This window comes from Propithecus coquereli, unplaced genomic scaffold, assembly GCF_000956105.1.
Source record: "Propithecus coquereli isolate 6110/MARCELLA unplaced genomic scaffold, Pcoq_1.0 Scaffold11, whole genome shotgun sequence".
NCBI classification, from domain to species: Eukaryota; Metazoa; Chordata; class Mammalia; order Primates; family Indriidae; genus Propithecus; species Propithecus coquereli.
The window spans coordinates 7,216,935-7,225,139 of NW_012134969.1; the positions used below are offsets into that span (position 1 = coordinate 7,216,935).

At 42.6% G+C, this 8,205-nt stretch overlaps 1 pseudogene; it reads right to left on the reverse strand.

The window, feature by feature from the left end:
• Positions 1 to 7,590: 7,590 nt before the first annotated feature.
• Positions 7,591 to 8,094, reverse strand: LOC105813539 (annotated as a pseudogene).
• Positions 8,095 to 8,205: the final 111 nt, after the last annotated feature.

Here is an 8,205-nt window from a genome sequence, read left to right on the forward strand (position 1 = left end):
GACAGTCAGTAAATAATTTGTTAAATGAATGAACTTCAGACCAAGGCTAATAATAGTAACCACTATTGGCCTGACAGCATATTCCAGCACAGCAGCCCTCTGAGGTCGTCATGCTTGTGTAATCAGGTTTATGACCTGCGACTTAATTTTTTGCAGTGCCATTGACTGAAAAATAAAGGTGGGAGAACAGCCGCTAGTGGCCAGAAGATGCTGTTTGGGTAAGTTAACCTAGAAAAGGACTCTTCTCTTGGAGCAGAAAAAGTGCTGTAAGACACATTGTCAAGTCAAAAAGCAAGTTGTAGAACCACACAGCATGTGCAGCATCTCTCCATTTAACACACAGACACACATAATGAAACCAATGTATTGCTACAGATATATGTATATGTTTTCAAAAGCAAGCACGAGAGTCTATTACTAGAAGGCTACGCAGCAGGCTGGTGACAGTGGCTCCCTCTGGGAGCAGTGGGGCTGGGGCAGAGCGAGGAGGGGTCAAGGGGAACTACAGCCCTAACCGCAGTGCTTGGGTACTTAGCCCAGTGATGTTTTCACATTTAATTTCTAGAACATTCTTCTTCTCATAGATACCAAACATAATGCAAATAAAGTACAGAGAAGTATTTATATCATATATAAACAGTTTATAAGGAAATGCACTAAAGAAATAAGAAGGATATATACCTGAGAAGAGCTAAGAGAGGTCCATGTCTAAATTGCATGGTGGGGCTTTCTGATCACTTAATAAACTCACAGTGTGTGTGTGTGTGTGTGTGTGTGTGTGTGTGTGTGTGTGTGTATGTGTGAACTAGCTCAATTTTGATCCAAAAAATTGAGCCGTAAATTGTTTCGCTAAAAATGGCAGCAAGCACTTATTAGGGAGTAATGGAGAGGAGATGGGAGAAGGCTTGCCAACGCTCTGCAGGAGGAAGATAATTTATCTTTTACTTTCCCTGTTTTCAAGTGAAGAGCACACTGAAGTGGGAATTAGAGATAACACAATTTGGAGAGTATATTCGTTTCTTTTCATTATGCTTTGCCTTGCTTGAAAAAGTGTTAGTAGCAGCCTTGAGAGTTCTGAGTAGCACAATCTCCTTCAAAAATTAAGGAGGCAATCGGTGCAAATTGAAAACACAAATAAGACCATAAGACGAAGCCAGGGGTAGGGATGATGCAAAACTGGGTGTCATCAAGTCCTGCACATTTGTTAGAGGGGGCTCCAAATTTGGTTGGGAGCTTTAGCAACCCAAGCAAAGGGGGGAGGGGATATAATTAGTTATAAGATTCACCATCATTTTTGGAAAAAAAATCATTTTATTTTCAAAAAAACCTTTTTTAGTGTCCAATGGGACACACAAAGCATTTCTCCCATGGGCCCGCATTATGTGATTTAGTCTCAACAAAACCACTACAGCAAATTTAGTAATGAGCTTCATAGGGTTTGTTTCTTATAACTTCCTTTAATGTAGGCCTAACTTGCAACTTTAAATCAGTAAAAATAATTTTACCAGTAGGGCAGAGCAAAGGGGTCCTGCCTCACAGCTTGCTGAGGTCTGGATTGATCCAAAGTTAAAATTATTTTATTGGCTGGGCACGGTGGCTCACGCCTGTAATCCCAGCCCTTTGGGAGGCCCGAGGGGGAGGATCGCTTGAGCTCAGGAGTTCGAGACCAGCCTGAGCAAGAGCAAGACTTTGTCTCTACAAAAAGTAGAAGAACTGCACCTGTAGTCCCAGCTACTTGGGAGGCTGAGGCAGGAGGATCACTTGAGCCCAGGAGTTTGAGACTGCAGTGAGCTACGATCACACCACTGCAGGCACGCCAGGGCGACAGAGCAAGACTCTGTCCCCCTAAAAAAGAAAAAAAAAATGTTATCTGGAATGAACAGAATATTAACAGAATATTCTTCAAGCAATCTACTGCAAGTATTCTGGTGGTACCACTGATTTCTGGTGGGGCCTCCTGCCCCATGAAATACAGAGAAGGGTGGCACATACCCTCTGAGGAAATCCAAAACCCTCTCCAAGATCTCTACTGATGTTTATATTCTCATAGTCGCTGATGACACGTGGGAAGGAAGAGAGTGGATTATATCACAGCAACTTCAGATTGAACTCTGGGTGTCCCTGTTTTGGGTGTCATCAGTCCCTCCATGGCTTCTCAGAGTCTGCCAACTCTGTCCAGCTCACTGGGCTGTTCTCTCTCTCTCTCTCTCCTTTCTCAGCCCCACTCCCCATCTTCCCCATTAGTAGGAAAAAAAAAAAGACAAATCCTTCTTGTTTTCCCATACAGAGGCAGCATAACCAGCTCTTTTTTTTTGCCTTCAAGGCTTCTTACTTTTATTACAAAGTGGCTTATTAAAATCTTTTCCTATAGGCAGTTCTTTCTCAAATGGAAATTTTTTCTACTAGCACCAGAGCTTTGGATAAGAATTGAGTAGTATTAATTTTTTATTAATTCATTCAGGAAACACATATGCAGCACTCACTGTGTGCCAGGCTCATGTACAACCTGAACAAGACAGAGTCCTTGCCCCGAAGGAAAAGGGGAAGAGATGTGAGATCGAACATGGAAATGACAGCATAGTATGACAAGCCTTATGCTAGAGGAGTATCAGAGTGCTGCTGACAGCAACTAACCCAGACAAAAGTCAATCAAAACGTCAGTTCATTTCTTTAAAGACTCTTAAGGCTGGGCAAGGTGGCTCATGCCTATAATCCCAGCACTTCGGGAGGCCAAGGCAGGAGGATCACTTGAGGTCAGGAGCTGGAGACCATCCCGGGCAACTTAGTGAGACCCTGTCCCTACAAAATAGAAATAAATTAGCCAGGCATGATGGCACGTGCTTGTAGTCCCAGCTACTCAGGAGGCTGAGGTGGGAGGACCACTTTAGCCCAGGAGCTGGAGGCTGTGGTGAGCTATGATCGGGACACTGTACTCCAGCCTAGACAACAGAGTGAGACCCTGTCCCTAAGAGAAAAAAAAGCTAGTACTACAGGCATTCATCACCATGCCTGGATAATTATTTTAAAATTTTTTACAAAGACAAGGTCTTGCTATGTTGCCCAGACTGGTCTAACTCCTGGCCTCAAGTGATCCTCCCGCTTTGGCCTTCCAAAGCACTGGGATTACAGGTGTGAGCTACCGTGCCTGGCCCACTGTGTTGTTTTAGTGAACAATATGTATACAGAAAAGAGCTCATATCATTTGAAAGGTGCCTCTGAAAACTAACTTGCAAAGCAACAAACCCTGAGGTGCTTTAAGTTCTGTGCATTTTCATACCTTTCTCCCTTTAAGTTGCCAATACTATTCACTCTTTCAATAGAATGGTTTTCCAGACCATTGTGTCTAGAATTTATGGTAGAATAATATTCCATAATCCCAAAAAGCAGAAGACAATTTGTCACAGCTAAGAGACATCCATCATTTTCTTACATGGCATTTGTTTGACTAAGAGAGAAGTTTCGAGAGACCTGGTATTTACAAAGCACTTTCTGGCCAAGGAGCTAAAATGTCCATTACAATATTCTTAGGGACTAAGAATTACCACTTCCTTTCCTAGTAGCCTTCTTAGGCTTTAGAAATCAAGGATGGTAGATACAGCAAATCCCATTAAGTGAACCTAGAATCTCAAGAGTTAATAGGATCAGAAATTTTAAAGGAGAATTGGTTTTCATTCCCATTAGGTAAATGAAAAGTCGGGTGATGTATGCTGTGTAGGAATATTGGAGACCATAGTTCAAAGATCATTATTACGACAGGCATGAGGTTGGTACAATTTTGTTTACACTGCTGTCACTCTGCCCGCTCCTTCCTCTCCTCCAGTTCTTCTCAGAGTGTGCCATCTTGGATCCGTTCACTGGGATCAGACTCAGGAGCCCCAGCGGTGACTGTCCCTGGGCCCTGGGTGGAGGACAGCCTGTGGGTGCTGCTAAGTCACTCCCAGGCCAGGGCACTGGTGGTATAGTCACCACAGGCACGTCCCTCCTCCAGTGAGGGACAAGCAAGCTATGAGTCAGGTCTCATTTCATCTCATGGATAATTAAAGGGTGGAGAGGACTACAGTTCCAGTTCTACATGTTGGTATGCATTCTTTAATTCTAACAACCTAAATGGTAGCATGTATTGGGCATTTCCCTAAAGTAGACTCTTAAGGGGTAGAAGGGACTTTTAATTTTTTTTAAAGTTTTAAAAATTAAAGTATGATATACATACAGAAAAGTGCACGTATTGTAAGTAGACAACCCGGTAATGTTTTACAAACTGAACTCATGCAGCCAGCACCCAGACCTCTGAACAGATTATCACCAGCATCCCAGAAGCCCCCTCTTTGCTCCTGGATGGGCCTTTGAGAAGTTATTTTATATGTTCATCTGCCTTTAAGTAGGCCCATAGCTAAATCCACTTACATAGATGGGCAGCTACTCTCCATTTTTATTTTATTTATTTATTTCTATAAACATAGACCCATACAATTAATTTCAGGCAAATGCATAAAGGTTATCGATCATATGTGCTTTTGTGTGGTAGCAGAGAATTTCTTTTCTTCTTTTGCGTGGGTCTCCCCTTCCCCTCTCCTCCTGCCTCCATGTGTACTAATCTCACTGCCCTGCAAACACCCTCGTAATCACGTCCCAGGACATGCAATAGCAGGGTTTTGAGCCACCCAAAGGCTGCCTCACGTGATTACCCTCAAGCATTTATCTTGCCTTTCCATATGAACCTTACCTTGTGTAGTCCAATATAGATGTGAGACAGTGTCTTTTAACCAAGGGTTCTAATCAGTAAATTAAAAAGAAAGAAATGAAAGAATTAGAATATCACCATTTTGTAGCTCGCAATGGATTAATTCTATCCTATCTGAACCCCTCCTTTTCTTTCAAGTAATCACTCATCTGGTTTGATAGTGATTGCTTTCTTACATTTTTTTACAGCTTTAGCAGCCACATGGTATCCTTAGACATCATAGTTTGGTCTTATCTATTTTAAAAAAATTGATGGGTTTTCTAAGTTTACTTTAATCTACAGGTTTTTGTCTATTCCTGTCTTTTTCTCTAATTCATCTGTTAGAGGAGCAGTCCCCAACCTTTTTAGCATGAGGGACAAGTTTCATGGAAGACAATTTTTCCACAGATGAGGGGGTAAGGGATGGAGGGGATGGTTTCAGGGTGATTCAAGCACATTACATTTATTGTGCATTTTATTTCTGTTATTATTACATTGTAATATATAATGAAGTAATTATACAACTCACCATAATGCAGAATCAGCGGGAGCCCTTAGCTTGTTTTCCTGCAACTAATGCTGCCGCTACTCTTACAGGAGGGGGAGTTTATGCGGTGATGCGGGTGACAGGGAGTGGCTGTAAATACAGATGAAGCTTCGCTCACTGCCAGCAGCTCACCTCCTGCTACGCGGCCCGGTTCTAACAGGCCATGGACCGGTGCTGGTCCACAGCCAAGGGGGTGGGGACCACAGTGCGAGAGGATCCAGGTCCTCTGACCTGTCCAGTTTCTCAGGGCCTGGATTGGTGTGGTTCATGTGCCTCTGTCCTCTGTATTTCTTGCAAAGATTTCCTGCTACATTCAGAGGTTTGATGAGACTCACGTTCAGTCCCTCTGGAAGGACCATAGCAGGAAGAATTGAATTCTTTCATCCAGAGCCTTGGAATGTCTGGCTTTCCCCGCCCCTTTTTTTAAGTTTTTATGTCTTCGATACCATCAAATTACATTGAACATATTGGACTTTCCCTCAGTGCTTTACTGTTGTTCATTGTTGTGTGAAAGTTCATTTTCCTGACCCTTCAGAATGAGGTGTTTTCTTGGGCAGGTTTCCTAACAACACAGGGGTCCCTATTCCATTATTTTTGTGCAGGGTTCAAATACGTGGCAGCTTCCGATCTGGGGTTTCCTGGCTCTGCTTCCCTCCCCCGCTTTTGTCTTGACCTTCTATTTCTTTTGTCCCTAATTTCTTTCTTTTTTTTTTTCTTTCTTACCAAAAACTTAAGAAAACGTGGAATGTCCCTAATTTCTACAGTTCGCAGGAGCTAGGCTGCTCTAGCCTACTCCATCCTACTGCAGACCTCTTGCAGTCCCTCACTCTGGGAGTGCACAAACCTCTTCCAGTTTCTGAGCTTCCCAGTGAATATCCGTTGGTTATTTGAGTTTTCCTGTTCTTTCTCAGGTCTTAGACACCCCATTGTCACCCTCTGCCTTTTCCTGCTCTGATGCTAATCCCATGTGGCCTGGTGCCTTTTAGGGGTTTGCTTTTATCTGCTTGTATTTTGGTTGTCATGGAAATATCTTATTTCCTAATTTTGTTGTAAGTATCTGTAGGTTTTTGGTATAGTTGTGCTGTCTATTTTTATTTGGGGATTCAGCAAGATTAAAAAACAACTCCATCCCTGCCTACTGCCATCTTCCTAGAATCCTTCTTACGGTCTTACACTCACACACACACCCCAGTTTGGCCATTCATTAGGGAGTATATCAAACAAACATTTTTTCTGCTCATTGGTTTATGGGACTCATAATTTTAATTTCTCAGAGACCTTATTTAGTTTTTTCTACCACTGATACCTAAAACATACCCTATTATCAAAATTCCCTGACTTAAAGCTCTGGGGCCCTAACTCAAGTCACCAGGGGCAATCTGTAGAGATTCTCTGCTTTGGTGTGTTGTTGAGTGTTTGGGTCTCTAGGGCTGGGTGAGCAGTGCTTAACCTGGCGCTTTAAAAACATGGTACATGGCCTGAATTAGTGGCCATTCCTAAAATGTTGTGCTTCTCATTGGGAATAGAGGCTACATTAAGCTCGGGGGTAAAGGAGAATCTGAAGCACAGTTCCTATGATAGCTCAGTTAGAAATGACTGACGTTCAATGCACTGAGCCCAGTGACACACAGTTCTGGAATGGATTCCCTTCATTGTTCTTGATTTTTTGGAATCCTATACCACTTTGAGAATCTAATAAAAAATATAGACCTTCTCCCCCAGAAAAATGCATATTTCTACAAAATTTTGCACACAGTATTGTTTATAGACTATCTGATACTCATCCATGAATTCGAGGTTAAGAATTCTTGCACTAACACATTTGCCAAAAGCACGTATCTTCATGAGAATGATGGTTGTTCACCATAGAGAGCAAGTAAGGTGACCATCTCTTGGGCTATCACGGTCTACTGGAGTTTAAAGACAGAGCTCCAAGTCATGTTGTAGCAAAGATTAGTGTGCTCCTCTGGGAGGCCACGCTGACAACTGTGGGTACACAGGCTTGATTTCGTGCCAGGCTCTGGACCACGGTGGGAGCAGAACACTCTGTGTGTTACACTGCAAAGCAGCCACATATTTTTGACTGATGAACAGATGGACATATCCTACTTCTCCTCTTACTTTCCCTGCCTGGTACTTTTCAGATTCAGTTCTTAAAATGAATGAAGACAGACTTTAGATTTTATTAATACTTACAGTCTTAAGGTGTTGGGGCCTGCCAAGAAGTGACAATTTTATACTCATTCACTATAAGCCTGGGAACTCTTTTTTTGTTTTTAATGGTGAAAAGATATATATTTAGAATTAGCAAGCTGGACTCAGTTTAGATGATCCCAATTTTGTTGGCAACATCCAAAGCATTGTAATCGGGAGCCAGATGAACGTAATCCTTTTTTCTCCATCAGGCCTGATCAGGGTGTTGACCTTGGCCACGTGGATATCATGGAGCTTCGTCATATCCTGTTCGATCTGGTGCGTACTGGCTTTGACATCCACAGTGGACACTAGTGTGTTGTTGTCTTTTATCTTCTTCGTGGCAGATGCAGTGGTCAAGGGCAACTTGATGGCGTAGTGGTCAAGCCTGTTTTTCCTGGGGGTGCTATTCTGAGGATATTTGGATTGCCATGAAGCCACAGTGTCTTGGGCCACCAGAAGGTGGGTGACGTGCCAAGCTTTTTTGGAGACCGTGGCTGCCTTTCAGCACTACCTTCTTGGCTTTCAAAGCCTTTGCTTTGGCTCTGGCTTTGGGAGAGGCAGGAACTTCCTTCTTCTCTTTGGCAACATCTTGTGAAAAGTGTCCAGACTGGGAATTCTTGAAGCCAGGCATTTTATGTACATTCTTAAATATGACATTTCAATCAAAGCCTTGGTAATATAACCAATATTTCCAATTATATCCTGCTTATTAAGAGAGAACAGATTTTTTTTTTTTTTTTTT